The sequence below is a fragment of the Somniosus microcephalus genome, chromosome 19 (genome assembly GCF_052327205.1).
Source record: "Somniosus microcephalus isolate GS21.2 chromosome 19, FLI_Smic_1.0, whole genome shotgun sequence".
NCBI classification, from domain to species: domain Eukaryota; kingdom Metazoa; phylum Chordata; class Chondrichthyes; order Squaliformes; family Somniosidae; genus Somniosus; species Somniosus microcephalus.
This window is the reverse complement of record NC_141005.1, coordinates 43,871,420-43,888,647: the sequence shown is the minus strand read 5'-3', so window position 1 is coordinate 43,888,647 and position 17,228 is coordinate 43,871,420.

Sequence of the window (17,228 nt, the reverse complement as noted above, 5' to 3'; positions counted from 1 at the left end):
ATTGTAACGGATAGAAAATCCTGTTGGGTCCAATGACCTCCGTACCCAGATTCCTGATACGCCACCTTGATACACAAAGCTGTGTATTGCGAGTGCGAATTGAGAAAATCCTGCAATTTGTTCATTTTATCAATCACATCACAGTGGCTTATCTCAATGTAACAGATTGGTGCAATAGACTTGCACATTTTTTTGAAAGAAGCTATGACTGATAATTTACAATGGCCCGGAAAATATTCTACGCACTTACCTGCGGGCTCCCGAGGTTCGGACACTTCCGCTCCTGGGCCTCTCCACAATCGAAATGCGCAGGGTCCACGTATCCCAGGGGCACAGGCGGTTCGCAAGCGTCCCTGGGATCACGTAGGCCAGGCAAACCAATGAAAGAAGGGAATCTCCCTTCATACTTTTGACAGATAGACCTGTCAAAAGTATGAATGGAGATCACCCCAAAAGACACTAAAACATTAAATAATTTTTTTTTTAAATCATGTTTTTAAAATGAGTTAAAATTGCATTAAATTAAATATTTTAAACAAAAATGTAATTTTTTGACGAAAAAAAATTAAAGTTTTTTACGGGGCTAAAATAAACTTACCTTTTTTAAAAGTATTTAAAAATTATAAATGAGTGAAATTAAAAAAAAAACTTTTTTAAACACTTATGCTGGTAAAAGCAGGCCTTTCACCTGCTTTTACCAGGCGTAAGATTTTGAAGTGATTTCAGCGGGTGGAGGTTGTGCAGAAAGCAGAACTCTCCCCCCACAGAGGCCCTTCTCCAGGGCAGGCGTCTGATCTGTCAAGAGGATTCTTGACAGATTGGAAATGCGGGTTTTCAGCGCATGCGCTTCGCATGCCTGAAACTGGCACTTGCGAGGCCCCTACGGGTGTGTACACAGCCCGTACACACCCGTAGGGATCGGAAAATATGGGCCAATATGTCCGGCACATAAAGCCTGCATTGCCTGCTTATTAAAATATTGCCATTAAATTATTATGGTTATAAACATATCTGAATTATTCATAATATTGATGTTGTGTCATTAATGGATCAACCTAGAAAACAAGCGAAAGCTGACCAATGTTTTCAAAAAACCTCCCAAACCACCTTGAATATCAATCTTTTGCTGTGTGATAAAAATTAATTATACTTAAGGTGCAGTGGGATATGGACTTGTAACGTAAGCTACAGGTAGACACAGCATTTATTTGCTCATTGCAGGAATTAACAGAATGGCATGAAAGCCTGAAGAGAGATATTTGAGGTGTTTGAAAGCATGGAATTATTGGCGTGTGAAGAGGGGGAGGTTTTGGCACAGCCCCCTCCTCAGAACATTGTATTTTGGTATATTTTCCATGCATTTTAGATTCTACAATGAACTTGGGCATTGCCATTTTTAAATCCATAAATTGAAGGAACATCTGCTCAATTTTATCCAAAACAACTCTATTTGCTATTTGGGAATTCATTAGAGAGGAGATTTTCCTCATATCAGAAAACTGCGTACCTCCAACTTGTAATGTTACGACAATTAAATAAGTTAGCGCTGGGACTCTTCTCTCTCAATTCATGTCGCCATTCTCCTATTTCTCCCCTTCCCCACCTAGTTCACGTAGGCCTACTCCTCGTCTCCCATTTTTCAGTGCTGTTCTGGAGGTTCCAACTTCCCAGCATCACCCTTGGGCTCCCTCCTCTTCTTCCCTTCCCTACTTTCTGAGAATTGCCCTTGCGCTTTCTGTCCCTCTTTCCCCCAAGAGCCAAATATGACAATGTTACTTTTAATTTCCCCTGTTTTCTTATTTCTCTTTTTTTATTTGGTAATTTTTTTTCAAAGAGTATCTTATTCCCCTTAATTTGCTGTTGAGAGGGCCAGCTGCCTGTTCAGCATTGGCCGGTTGCTAAGAGACACGAGCTACTGTCCGCCTAGGGTACTCTTGTTTCTCTCTCCTCCCTCTGCCAGGAAAGTCTCTGTCCCGAACTCTCCCCCACTCTTGATGCAACTCGAATCTTTCCATTCTATGACACTGAACATGAATGCTGCAATATACTGAGCCAATGTGCTGCCCCCACCTTCTCAACCCTCGCTTCCCCCTCCCCCCACCTTTTTATTTTTAGATTGCTATGGTTACTTTAGGCTTTTAGCATTCGGTTACTAGATGTAGCTTCAACCCTTCCTTTAAGTTTTTCTAATGGTTTCAATCTGTAGCTTTCAAATCCCTAAGTGTGTGTGTGTGTATGCATTTTTCTGCTTTTAAATCTTTTAGCTTTTAACATCCTCTTTTGCGTTGTAATTTGTAGTTTTTGGGATCATAGGTTTTCGCATACCCAAAGGCATCAGTAGGCCACAACCTGGCAATGTGTTGATGGGAAAAATACTCCAGAGCAACTAGCATCCTTATTGGTGAGGTCAAAAGTCTGAATCTGTTAGTGGGGTGTACGGAACCTGGCCCACAGTGTCTTGACATGATATTGAATTTACCTTGCAGCTGCTAAGTTAAAAAGAACATCATAGAGGAATTAAAGCTACAGCAGGCGATTTTAAGTTTAGACTCAACTCACTATTGTGGAAACAAAATAAAGGTAGAAATAATGAAGATAATGAGATAATTTACCCATGAGTGAATAACAGGATGTACAGGGCCAAGTGCACTGTTACACTAATCTATGAGTGTCCATTAGTCAGGAAGGAATAGGGCAACATTAATGAGCACCACCTGTATGCAAAATGGTAGCCAACAAAGGATAATTGCTTAGGGTTCATTATTCTCGCGTGCAGTCTGGATAATTCAAGGAAAAAAGCAAAGGATCAGGTGGCACAGAAGGGCTCAGAATGCAAACTGTGTTTTTCACCCCCTGAAGATTTAAACAGGAGTAAAAAAAAGCTGGTTGTCTTTTGATTGGTTGGATTATTAGAAAACAAGGCAAAGAAACCACTGCGAGAGTAAATTAGGAGAAATTTCTTTCTGCAGGAAGTTGTAGAGAATGTGGGGGAGTACAAAACTAAGGGGCGAAATTGGATGCCTTTGTGCCTCCCGTTAGCATCCCCGGGGGCACTAACGGGGCACAAATGGCTTTGCGATCATGCGCCGTGCTGACGCCGACTCCCACCATATTTGGCGGGAGTTTTGCAACAGCGCTATGGCGTTGCACCCCGATCCCCTTCGCCCGGAGATCATGATGTCATCGCTGTGCGCATCGCCCCGGTAGCGCCCCGGATCCGAAATTGACTTCCGCCCCCTGCAGCAACGCCGGCCGAAGACACCGACAGCTGCAGGAGGCGTGCATCGGGCGGCCAGCCGCTTCGGGGGTGATGATTAAAGGCGAGGTGGCCGAGGTAAGTATAAAAAAAACCTTACCTTTCTTATTCCAGTTTTTTTCGTGGGTTCCTGCCCACGATCAATCAGCCCGGCACCCTGCTTGAGTGCCGGGCTGATCGCGCGGGATCGCAGCAGAGCCTGCAGTGATGGCCCTTCCCTTTAAGGGAGGGAAGGAGCTTTTGAACACGGCAGCACTGCACGGCCCAGTGTGCAGCGCTGCTGAGGTCTCCGGCCCGCCTGCTGCCGATTGCGCTCGAAGAAGGAAGTGGACGCTTGATTTAGCGCACCTTCTCCTTCTTCTTAGGCAGTTCCTCGGAACCGAGGATGACTTGCTTCCGCATTAAAAATGAGTTCGCAGGTGACTGATTAGTCCAATGCGGGACCTACAGTCTCTGTCACAGGTGGGGCAGACGGTGGGTGGGGTGCTTGGGTTGACGTGCGCTCCTTGCGCTGCCTGCGCTTGGCTTCTGCTTGCTCCCAGCGAAGAGACTCGAGGTGTTCGGCGCCTTCCCGGATGCTTCTCCTCCACTTTGTGTGGTCTTGGGCCAGGGATTCCCAGGTGTCGGTGGGGAAGTTACACTTTTTTAAGGAGGTTTTGAGGGTGACCTTGAAGCATTTCCTCTGCTCACCTGGGGCTCTCTTGCCGTGCCGGAGCTCCGAGTAGAGCGCTTGTTTTGGGAGTCTCATATCGGGCATGTGGACAATGTGACCCGTCCATCGGAGCTGATTGTAGGGGGGCATCTTTTTCAGGGTTTACGGTAATTTACCTTCCTTTACCTGGTTTATGGTAGTTCACCTGGTCAGGCAGCCTTTTGCTACTACACTCTGACCAATCCCAAACAGCGGTTTTGAGTCACTAAACCCACCCTTCCAGTTCTGACTGGAGGACTTATCATTAATGATATATTAAAACGGAAAACTGGTCTGGATGTGAGAAAATCACTTTTATTAGACTAAAGAAAACTACACCACATGATTTTTGTAATCACTGTACAATTGCTTAAATGGGGGAAGACAGATGGCAAAATGAGGGATAAATGGCTACAATGTTAATTAAACAATCTTAGCAATTTCCCTTAAATTACCACCCCCCTTTTACTCCTTACTAGATTGTCTTGCTGAGGAGCCAGAAACCTGCTCACCTGTGGTCCAAGGAAATAAGAGAGAGATAGCTTCTCAGGAGCTATCTTTATATCCTGCGAGCTCCTGCTGTTTGGCGCTGAAAGGGTCTGTGTGCAAAATTCGCGCCGAAAAGTTCGAATACACAAGAGAAAGGCTGTGATTGGCTGATTCAAATAAAGCTTGGAGTGGTTTGAATGTGTCTACATTCTGGGGCCGAAGTGTTCCCGCCTACATCCGGAGTTTCTGGGCTAACCAAAGGGGACACACCTGAACAATGGGTGATTCAAAACCCATTCATTCCAAACTGTACTCTTTCAAAAGTCCTTTTCCAGAGTTTCGATGTGTCTCATTGTGTGTAAGGGGTTCTGAATGGAGTTGAATTGCTAGGCAAACAGAAGCCTATTGTCCTGCGGTCAGCATAACCGCAACCTAAGTGGATAATCCCTTATGTCAATAAACAAACATCGATTGCTTCTGTAGAGAAGGGAAACCCCCTTTGATTGGCAGGTCTATCTCACAGACATACTACAAGCTGTACAAGCTGCCTTTTGTACTCTGGCCATGCTTCTCTGATGGCCATTTTAAAACCCCTTTGCAATTACCAAACTCCAGGTAACAATTTTATTAATAAAATGTACTGTCTTAAAGTGTGCGAATTTTTCCACGAAGTTCCTCGATTCCGGTGTTGTCCATCTCAACGCAGCCTTTTGCGGTTCTGGGCATGTTTTAAAACATTCTCCAACCCAGAGACAATTTCCACGATGTAGATTAATATCTCCAGTAGCTTCGGGGTTGAGGGGATTTTGCGAACCCCTACATTCCGCCCTTTGGATACTTCCAACTTGCTTGTAGTATCCACTCGAAGAAGTGAGCAAAATTTTCTGACCCCCGACAAACAACCATCCCCTGTATTTACCTAATAGCTACCTACCACTGATCCCCCGACCCATCTATTCCCCTCAAATTTGAGAAAAAAACCGTGGTACGGTAGGCATCTATGAATACATTAATTTACACTAAGGGGCCTCATACCCCTGCATCACTTGTTACATTATAACATATTACAAAATGTTGCAATCTTGGTTATACAATGCAATCACAATGATCCCAAGCACGGAGAGGGTCCTACGCCTCTGCACAGCTTGGAACTGTAAAACAAAATACAAAAAAAATCTCTATTAAACATATGAAACAAAACGCTGAAATAAACCCCGACCATCACGTGCCAATGATGGGTCGCGAAATTCGAGTGGGTATTGCTCCTCCCACCCGGGCAGTAAATGTTCCTTCCACCCCCCCCTTTAATGGCCTTAAACCTTTTAAAAACAGAAGAATGGATTTTACAGAAGTCTGCTCCACCAGCCCCAAGCCGTTCCCTTGTCCCTTTGTGGAGGCGGGGTACCCCTCCTGTTTCATAGACCGAGACCGGAGAGTATGGGATCGCGACTCCCAGTCCCTCCCGTCTTCCCTCGACTGGCTGGAGAGAATGATGGGTGCCTGTGTGGCGGCTCTCCCTGGCCCCACACTCAAACTTGGATCCCAGATCCGGCCACCCACTCATCCTCCCCAGCCACACTTACACTCTAACTTTTCCCGTGGGCCCCGGGTGAGTTCCTCCCTTCCCCGAACGCACCCACGCGACTCTTGGGTCTCCCCCTCCCCTTTACAATCTTTCCCGGGCCATCACCACCCACTCCCGGGGAACGTGTCCCTATCTGACAAGGCGCCCGCGCTTCCCCACCATGACTCCTCAACAGCGAGGTCTCCCGCAAGTGAAATTCGGTCAGGATAGTGCTGGGTTGGGGGCTGTGCCCCACCCAGCTGGGGCCATCTCTTCCGCGTAGGAGGAGTAGGCAAGTTCCTCTGGACCCTGTCCGGTTTCTCCCGAAGGTCGCTGCGGGGTCTCCTCTTGGATTTGTCCAGTGGCGAGGTGATCCCCAACTCTCTGTATCACCATATCTTCATTCGATGTCCAGCTCGGGCTGGGCGAACAGGGCTGCTCCTTGGTCCATTCTCCTGTAAAAACTTAAAAGGACATGCAGGCTGGTCTCACACTGACCTGCTGCCTTAGGTGGAGACATGGTCGGGTCCCTCGACCTCGGACCAAAATAAAAGCATTTGGCACACTTGTAAACTTAGGCCTAGAAATTCAGTGGCCTACGCCACCAATTTGCACCCAAAGAGGGCTTTTGCGCCACTGTGCAAACCTACCGCGATATTTAGTGGGGCGTTAATGGCGGCGTTAGCCATTAGCGCTGCGCCGCCACCGATGACGTCATCGGTGTGCGCAGCGCCCCGCTATCGCCCCGCTGGCCATATTTAGTTGCTCCCGCCTCTCCCGCGCCGGCCGCAAACAGCGACCGGTACACGGGGCCTACCTGTGCCGGTAGTGGGGCGAGTTAAGGTGGAGGTGCGGCCGGCCGCTTTTTCGGCGGCCGCCTGCCCGCACCTCCTTCCCCGGCCTCCTACACCCCACCCCCCCCGCGGCATTGCCGGCTGTTTCCAGAGAGCCCGGCACTTCTCCTTGGTGCCGGGCTCATTTGCCGGCACTCGCGAGCGGGGATCGCGCTGTTGCAGGCACCTCCCCCTTAAGAATGAGAGGGAGGCCTGCAGTACCGCAGGCTGCCGTGCCGCAGCGGGTGGCGCTGCGGCACTTTAGACGCCGATATTCAGTTTCAGCGCCCCAAGCTGGGCGCCGAAACCCTTGTTTAGCGGCCGGCTTCCACTTGGGGCGCTGAAACTGAATTTCCCGCTGGCGCAGGTGGCTCCGCGCGCAGCGGTAATTCCGGCGCCCAAAGTGAATTTCTAGGCCTTAAACTTTAAACTTAAACTCAAAACTACAAAATGTTAATTCTAAACTTAAAATTCACCTTAAAAGCACGCTATATTCAAAATGATAATCAAACCAAAGCTATAATACAAATGCCGCCCGTCTCCGGACGGCCAGGCTAATCTCTGGCACTGTCGCAGATTACTGCTGCCTGCAGCGAAGCTGGACTGCCTTCTGCTTCTGGTCCCTTGCAGCTTATGGCTGCTGATTGGGGACCCCTGTGTTTGGTTCCCTCCCGGGCTCGGAAGATTGCTCTCTGTGGCAGGTACTCTGGTGACCATCTTTTCTTGGGCTTGCGGACATGCTGAGACTTTCTGAGGGGTGTCTCTGTGGGGGAAACTTTGGCTGGCGGACCCTGAGCCTGGGTCACAGCCCTAGCTGGCTGGGAACCTTCTCCCCCTGGCGCAAACAGCCCGGACTGTATAATATACCTGGCAGCCTGCCGGTACTCCGGGTTTGTCTCCCTTTCCCTACCCACTCCTGTGCTGGGGGCAGGTATTGCCTCACCACCCGCTGCTGATGGCTGAAAAACTTCCTCTCCGGGTCCAAAACCTGGTTCTAGCTCCCCTGCAAGAGGAATTGCTATCCCTGCCACCCCAGGGTCCCACATCATGGGGGGGACCACTCTAGAAGCGGGCTGGGAAGCTTGTTCCTTCAAGCAGGTGAGTGCGCCTGCGCGAATCTCCTCCCCGAAGTCCCCCGGCAGAGGCTGTGAAGCCTCTGTCTTCAAAAAGGCGACTGCGCCTTCGCGAGAAAACTGAGAAAGAGCCACTGTGGTCCCACAGGCAACTACGCCTGCGCGAATCTCCTCCCCAGAGTCCCGCGGCAGAGGCTGTGAAGCCTGTGTCTTCAAACAGGCGACTGCGCCTGCGCGGGAAAACCAAAGAGGAGCCGCTGGGGTCCCGCAGGCAACTGCGCCTGTGCGTTCGATTTGGCTGAAAAGGGTAGGAAGAACCGCTGGGTCTTCCAAGCAGGCTACTGTGCCTGTGCTTATAGATTGGGAAGCGGGGACCTTTAAATGGCTGACTGCGCCTGCGCGCTCAGCCTCACAGAGAAAAGGAGTCGCTGGGGGTTCCGAGTCTGCGACTGCGCCTGCGCGAACCTGGTGTTGGCAAACCTCTCCCCTCAGGTGCGCGACTGCGCCTGCGCGGGAAAACTGAAAAGTAGCCGCTTGGGTCACGGGCTGGGGAACCGCGCCTGCGCGAGCAGTCTCTGTGAATGGATTTGCAGCAGCCTGCAGATTTCTAATCTCAGGTTGCTGTTTCTCTGTTTCTGAGCCACATAACTTGTTCAAATTTAAACTTTGGCCAAAACTTAGGTTCCACTGGGGCAGGGAAGTGTCCCAATTTGTGGGCTGGACAACTTTTCCCTGGAAACAAGCCACAGCGCCTGTCTTTACAGGCTGTGAACTTGAACTTGTGTTGTCAGATTTATACAATTTACATTGGTTGGCGTGGAACCACTTTGTGCACCGGGGTAGTTTTACTGCATAGACCATGGGGCTGGCCCTATCAACTATACTATAGTGTCCCATGTAGAGTGGCTCTAAATTTCCCACCGGGCATAGTTTCTTACCATCATTAGGTCCCCTATCTCCCACTGGTGGCTCTTGCTAGGCTCAAGCAGCAGCCGGTTATTCCGATGCTGTTTCCCCATGCTGTCTGCTGCCTGCCCATAAATCCGTTTGAGGTGTTCTAGGAGGGTTCGGGCGAATTTATCCCGGTTTATTTCCTGCAGTTGTCCTTCGGTGAGGACTGGGGCGAGGACATGAGTGGGGGCCCTCATAATTCTGCCGGTCATGAGCTCATGTGGTGAATGCCCTGTACTTTTGGACTGGCTGGCTCGGATCCCCATGAGGATCAGAGGTAGGGTCTCTGCCCATTTTTGGGGTGACCCCACGACCTCTTTCCTCAGCCTTTCTTTAAGGGTACAGTTCATACGCTCCACAATCCCTGAGGACCACGGGTTGTAGGCTACGTGCCACTTCCCTTGAATACCAAGCAGCCTGAGGGTGTTCTGCATGACTTGGCCAGTAAAGTGGCTTCCCTGGTCGGACTCCACGAACTGGGGCAGTCCCCACCGCGAGAACACCTCCTTCACCAAGATCTTTGCAGTCCCCATTGCTGTGGCCGTCCTGCAGGGGAAGGCTTCCACCCACTTGGAAAACACATCCACCAGGATGAGGCAGTACTTATAGCCTCCCTGGGTGGTGGGCAAGGGCCCTATATAGTCGATCTGGATCGACTACCATGGTCCCTCCACCCTCCTAATGTGTCCCATGGGCACCTTCCTTTTGTGGGGATCGGGATTATTTGCTGCACACACAAGACAGCTAGCACAGAACTCACGGACATCATCCCGGAGTCCTGGCCACCATCCCGCCTGTTCCACCCATTGCCAGGTGGTCTGAGGCCCGGGGTGTCCCGCTCCCAGCCCCTCATGGGCCAGCTGAAGGAACTCCCTCCGGTGTTGCTGGGGTACTACCCACTGTTCCCCCCTGAACAGCATGCCTTCCCTTATGGAGAGGGGGCTACGCTGTAGGAGCCCTCTATCTTTTTGCCCTCCATCACTGCGCGAATTATTGCCTTCAGGCCGGGGTCCTGTGCCTGGACCGTTTTAAGGTCCGGGGCTAACACTATTCCTGGTTTTCCCTGTGTCCCCTCCCTGCCTGTAATCGCTGCCACTTGCCCGGACTCATATGGGTCCCAAAAGGTGCCTGCCCGTGCACCCTCTTTGGCCAGCATGTCGGCTTGCTGGTTGCCCTGGCTGCGGGGTTCTGTGGAGGAATGGGCTTTCACCTTGTGGATGAAGACCTTGCCTTCCTCCCCCACAGCTGCCAGGATTTTCTCCAGCAGGGGCTTTACTGTTAAGGGCTTCTCGTCGGTGGAGGTGTACCCACAACGGGACCAGATGGCCAGGAACTCCGTACATGAGTTGCAAGTGAACATACTGTCAGAGCAAATCGTATACGGGGTAGGGAAGGTGTCGGGGTGTGTAACCACGTACATCACCGCAGACAGTTCAGCCTGCTGGGCACTCATGGTGTTAGGGAGCCCGATTGCCAAGGCAATGTCTGCCGTTGGGTCAAAGATCCCGCAACCCGTGAGTCTTACCCCTTTTGTGGGGATTGGGATTATTTGCTGCACACACAAGACAGCTAGCACAGAACTCATTTTATAGAGGACTATGCAGCCACAGCAGCCCCTCTGCTCCGTCTCCTACACAAGGGGGTGGAGTGGTCCTGGGATGAGGGATGCCAGGCGGCATTTGTTAAGTTGGAACCGTCTACATAGATCTCACGACCTGAGGGATGTATCCCGGCCCGTAAACCTATGTTCATCTCCCATACCCCTTCTATGGAACATCGATGGGCTGTCCCAGGGTATACCATATTGGCCGCAAGCTTTGGCTCGCAAAGGCCCTTTACCTTCAGATCCATCTGTGAGAGGAGAAGGGTCCAGCGCGCAACGCGGATGCTGCTGACTGTCCCATCTTTAATCCTCCCATCCAAAAGCATCTGAGTGGGTGTGTGGTGTATGAGGAGGGTGATGGGAGAGGTGCCTGTGAAAATTAAAGATCTTTTCACAGCCCAATGTGTGGCCAAAAGGTGCCGTTCACAGTTGGAGTAGCTCCTCTCCACATCCGTGAGGACTCTGGAGGAGTAGACCATGGGCCTTAGCCTGCCGTGCTGCTCTTGGAGCAGCACAGCACTCAGACTATCCCCGCTGGCTGCTGCCTCCAAGAAGAACTCCTTTTTCCCATCTATCGCTCCTAGGGCTGGTGCGGTCTGCAGGTCTCCCTTTAACTTAACAAATGCCGCCTGGCATCCCTCATCCCAGGACCACTCCACCCCCTTGTGTAGGAGACGGAGCAGAGGGGCTGCTGTGGCTGCATAGTCCTCTATAAAATCCCTGCAGTACCCCGTCAATCCCAGGAACGACCTCACCCCTCTTACTGAATTGGGAATCGGTAACTCCTGGACTGATTCCCTCCTTGCCTTATCTATTGCCCTCTCTCCTGTACGGACAGTCAGACCCAGGAATTTAACTTCTTGCTGACCGATCTGCGCCTTCTTGGGGTTGACTTTAAACCCCTTTCTCTGCAGCAGCTCCAGCAGCTCAGCCAGCAGTGGGCCATGCTCTCCGACCGAGTCGGTAAATAAGAGCAGGTCATCCACATACTGCAGTAACTGAGTGGGCTGACTGAACTCTTTTAAACTATCCTTCATGCATTGGTGGAAGATGCTAGGGCTGTTGTGGAAACCCTGTGGCAGACAGGTCCAGGTATACTGCTGTCCCTTAAAGGTGAAGGCAAACTTGTATTGGTCCTCCCGTTTTAAAGGGATGGACCAGAACCCATTTGAAATGTCCAGCACCGTGAATGTGCTCGCGGATGCTGGGATACTGCTAATAAGATTAGCCACCGATTCTACTGTGGGGGCACATGCGGGGATATTGCTGTTAAGCACCCAATAGTCCACTGTGGCTCTCCATGAATTGTCCGGTTTCCTAACCGGCCAAAGCGGAGAATTAACATGAGTGGCTATGGGCCTCAACACTCCCTGTTTAACTAAGGAGGTGATGGCTGTCTCCATGTCGGGTTCTGCCTCCTTGGGGAAATTGTACTGCTTCTGTGGTCGGGCCATGGGGTCCCCGTCTATTTTAACCTCAAACCCTGTGATCCTCCCGCAGTCGTGTTTATGGGTGGCAAACGCTGTGAGGTTTTCCTGCACAACTGCCTGCAGTGGCTCCGGGATCTCATTTACCATGAGCCCGAGGTCGTAACCTTCTTTGGGCTTCACAGTACACAAGGTCCCCTTACCCTCCTTGCCCGGGATGACCACTACACCTTCTTCCCTGTCTGTGCTAGCCCCCCAAAGGCAATGGTTGCGGAGATCCACGAGGATCCCATGGCTCACCATGAAGTCGGCTCCTAGGATCCCCTTTCCTCCCTCCGCCTCCCATCTTGCCAGGATGCATGTCCACTTAGTCTGGAGCGTGCCCAGATGGACTGAGAGGGGTCTGGAGTATACCCCCGCCTGCTCCTGACCGGTGAATCCCGATAGTATGTATGGAGCCCCATTAGACAGAGGTGAGGTTGTGGGGTTATTCATATGGATCACAGTGCATGATGCCCCCGTATCCAATAGATAAGTCCCTGTAACCTTCTCTACATCCATCTGTATGAGCGGTCTCTTCCATTCATTGTACCGGAGATTACACAGACGGACAGGCTGCGCGGGCTCCAGTCATAGTGGGGAGGCAGAGGTGGGTGAGGGGGCTGCAGCACCACTGATGGCTGCTACCTTTCCCTGATTGGCCCTGAGGAAAGATTTTATCGCCTCCAAGACGGACTCGACTGTATCGAGAGGAGTTTCTGTCTCTGCCTTCTGAGCTGGGGCTGCGGGGGCCCTGGCTTTATCATTCATGGGCGGACCGTACCTCCGTTGTCGGAGGGGGTACACTGGTCCTGGTCCCCGCCTGCCTAGCGGGACCTGCTGGCGTTCTCCTACCACCCCTTCTGGCTGCCAGAGCTCCTCAAAACTCGGAGCTGTGGGCTGCTGCCTTGGGATCTCTAATTCCCTAGCCAGCTTTTCCCTGGGTGTTGCCTGTGGGGCTGTTTTGCTTAGGTTGCCAGTAAAATCCGGCTGAACTGCCTTCGGGCTGATCAGGCAAATCATCCCCCTTGCTCTTTTTAAAGCCATGTTAAGGCTTTCTATCTCTGCCCTACAGGGGCCATGATCTGCTTCCTCAAACCTTTGGTCGCAGGCCAGCTTATAAGCTGCCTTTACCTCCCTAACCATTTCCTCCTGCTCTGTTACTTCTGAGGTGAGGCGGGCATTCTCTTCCCGCAGCCTCATCTCGTTACTCTTTGCTTCAGTAAACTGGCACTTTAGGAACTCTATCTTGTGCCTCACATGGCTTTTGCCCTCGCTAGCTTCTTGGGTGAGGTGTGCATTTTCCTCCTGTAGCCTCATCTGACTGTCCCCAGCCTCTGTGACTTCCTGCACAAGGCGCTCTATCTCTGCCTGGCATTTTGTGACCTCTAGTGTGAGGCGTGCATTTTCTTCCCGCACCCTCATCCCACTATCTCTGGCCTCATCTACCTCCGCCTGGCATTTTCCAAACTCGGACTCCCAATTCTTGGCCTCTTTAACCTGGCCACCTATACTATAATAGGTCAGTTTACACACTGCCGCTACCTTCCGCAGGACTGCCCACAGACTGAGAGCAAGAAAGGCAAAAGCTGATGCTTTCTCCAGATCCAGACCACTTATCATATCAAGAACTGCCTCCAGTCCTGCCGCGGTCGCCAATTTGTAGGGGGGCATCTTTTTCGGGGTTTACGGTAATTTACCTTCCTTTACCTGGTTTACGGTAATTCACCTGGTCAGGCAGCCTTTTGCTACTACACTCTGACCAATCCCAAACAGCGGTTTCGAATCGCTAAACCCACCCTTCCAGTTCTGACTGGAGGACTTATCATTAATGATATATTAAAACGGACAACTGGTCTGGATGTGAGAAAATCAACTTTTATTAAACTAAAGAAAACTACACCACACGATTTTTGTAATCACTGTACCATTGCTTAAATGGGGGAAGACAGATGGCAAAACAAGGGATAAATGGCTACAATGTCAATTAAACAATCTTAGCAATTTCCCTTAAATTACCACCCCCCCCTTTTACTCCTTACTAGATTGCCTTGCTGAGGAGTCAGAAACCTGCTCACCTGTGGTCCAAGGAAATAAGAGAGAGATAGCTTCTCAGGAGCTATCTTTATATCCTGCGAGCTCCTGCTGCTTGGCGCTGAAAGGGTCTGTGTGAAAAATTCACGCCGAAAAGTTCAAATACACAGGAGAAAGGCTGTGATTGGCTGATTCAAATAAAGCTTGGAGTGGTTTAAATGTGTCTACATTCTGGGGCCGAAGTGTTCCCACCTACATCCGGAGTTTCTGGGCTAACCAAAGGGGACACACCTGAATAATGGGTGATTCAAAACCCATTCATTCCAAACTGTACTCTTTCAAAAGTCGTTTTCCGGAGTTTCACTGTGTCTCATTGTGTGTAAGGGGATCTGAATGGAGTTGAATTGCTAGGCAAACAGAAGCCTATTGTCCTGCGGTCAGCATAACTGCAACCTAAGTGGATAATCCCTTATGTCAATAAACAAACATCGATTGCTTCTGTAGAGAAGGGAAACCCCCTTTGATTGGCAGGTCTTTCTCACAGACATACTACAAGCTGTACAAGCTGCCTTTTGTACTCTGGCCATGCTTCTCTGATGGTCATTTTTAAACCCCTTTGCAATTACCAAACTCCAGGTAACAATTTTATTAATAAAATGTACTGTCTTAAAGTGTGCGAATTTTTCCACAAAGTTCCTCGATTCCGGTGTTGTCCATCTCAACGCAGCCTTTTGCGGTTCTGGGCACATTTTAAAACATTGTCCAACCCAGTGATTTTTTCCACGATGTAGATTAATATCTCCAGTAGCTTCGGGGTTGAGGGGATTTTGCGAACCCCTACATGATTGAGCATGGTCAGAGCTTCGATGCTGGGGATGTTGGCCTGAGCAAGAACACTGACGTTGGTGCGCCTATCCTGCCAATGGATTTGCAGGATCTTGCAGGGGCAGCATTCGTGGTACCTCTCCAGTGCTTTGAGGTGCCTGCTGTACATGGTCCATGTCTCTGAGGCATACAGCAGGGCGGGTATCACTGCTGCCCTGTAGACCATGAGCTTAGTGCCGGGTTTGAGGTCCTGGTCTTCAAACACTTTCTTCCTCAGGTGACCGAAGGCTGCACTGGCACACTGAAGGTGGTGTTGGACTTCGTCGTCGACGTCTGCCCTTTTTGACAGTGGGCTCCCGAGGTATGGAAAGTGGTCCACGTTGTCCAAGGCCTTGTCTTGGATTTTGATAATCGGGGGGCAGCACTGTGTGGCGGGGGCAGGTTGGTAGAGGACCTTTGTCTTACGGATGTTTAGTGTAAGGCCCATGCTCTCGTACGCTTCGGTGAAGGTGTTGACGATGGTTTGGAGTTCGACCTCCGAATGAATGCAGACGCAAGCATCGTCTGCATACTGTAATTCGACGACAGAGGATGGGACGACATTGGATCTGGGCTAGAGGCGACGGAGTTTGAATAGTTTCCCATTTGTTCTGTAAATTAGCTCCACTCCAGTGGAGAGCTTACTGAGGGTGAGATGGAGCATTGCAGCAAAGAAGATCGAGAAGAGCGTTGGTGCGATGACACAACATTGCTTGACCCCGGTATTGTGTGAAGTGGGTCTGTGTTGGGACCATTGGTCAGGATCATGGCTTGCATGTCATCGTGAAGCAGGCGGAGGATAGTGACAAACTTTTGAGGGCAGCCGAATTTGAGGAGGACACTCCATAATTCCTCACGGTTGACAGTGTCGAAGGCCTTTGTGATCAAAGAAGGCCATGTACAGTGGTTGGTGCTGTTCCCTGCATTTCTCTTGTAATTGACGTGCGGTGAAGATCATGTCCATTGTGCCCCTTAGTGGGCGGAATCCGCATTGCGACTCTGGGAGGAGCTCTTCGGCCACTGGGAGAAGGCAATTGAGGAGGATTCTTGTGATGACTTTCCCTGTGGCAGATAGCAGGGAAACTCCTCTGTAATTACTGCAATCGGACTTGGCACCTTGTCGGACTTGGCAGCACTTCCTTCCTGGAGCGCAAACGGTGAATTTTTCAAAAGTTTGAAATCGTTAGCACCCGGCGCTAACTTTTCAAACTTAAAAAAATTAGCGCCCCAAAAGGGCCGATAGTGAGTTTCTCCCCCTAGGGGTCATAAATATAAAATAGTTACTAATAAAGCCAATAAAGAATTCTGGTGAAACCTCTTTACCCAGAGAGGGGTTAGAACGTGGAACTCACTACCACATGGAGTTTTTCAAGTGAATAGCATAGACACCTTTGTATAGATGTCTTTTAAGGAGAAGCTAGATAAGTATATGAGAGAGAAAGGAATAGAAGGATATGCTGACAGGGTTAGATGAAGTAGGGCGAGAAGCAATGTTCTCCCTAATTTTTTTTTGGGTGCATGGCCCCTTTAAGGGGCTGCGTGGCCCATTCACAGTTTTGTGCATAAACGAAATTAAACATTAGAAAAGCCGCAGTAGAAAGTTACTGTATATTGGTAATGGCTTAGTTATAAAAGAACACTTTGAGGCATAAATGCCTTTGGAACAGTAAATGTAACCTTAGGTGAGAGAACAGATTTTGAGAGTTCTCCAAAAGTGGGATTTTTCCAACTTATGGAGCAGACTGGAAGCTCGGGTTGGGCAGGGCTGAATTTTGTGTTAGAAATCCCTCCCAATAACTTGACAAGGCTACTGGCATGTGCAATACTTGGCCTGTACCACACTTAACAGGGAATCCAAAATCTGGTGAAACTGTGGCTCTTTAAAGGCTGCAGCTTAGCATTAAAGGGGAAGTGGTGCTGAAGGTTGGTTCATTTTTCACAATGATATACGGTGCTGGCATGGCCAACACGAGTGCCTTTGATGTTGGAGTGTTGGAGACGCTGCTGCAAAGGTCGGCGTTGCATCTCCTGCCGAAATTGGAGCTGAAAGTCACCCTCCAGTAAAAAATATAAGTGAAAGCTGCAAGGAGGAAGGTTGCCATCAGAATCAATGCAGTCTTACAGGCCCCTCGTATCTAGCTACTAGTAAGGATGAGGTTTACTGGTGTCAGGAGCAAAGTCACCTTGATAAGTGTGCTCCTAACTTTTAAATATATTTCTTGTATACCACAGCATCTGGGAGGTGCAATTTTAAACATTGTATACAAACATTGCCCTTTTGCAGAACCATTGTCATTGTTACCAAGTTGCAAGGCCCAAGTACAATTTAAATCAATGGGGCTCAGGGACGAAACTGTCCAGTGCTTGGAGTCATACCTGGCAAAAATGAAGATGGTTGTAGTTG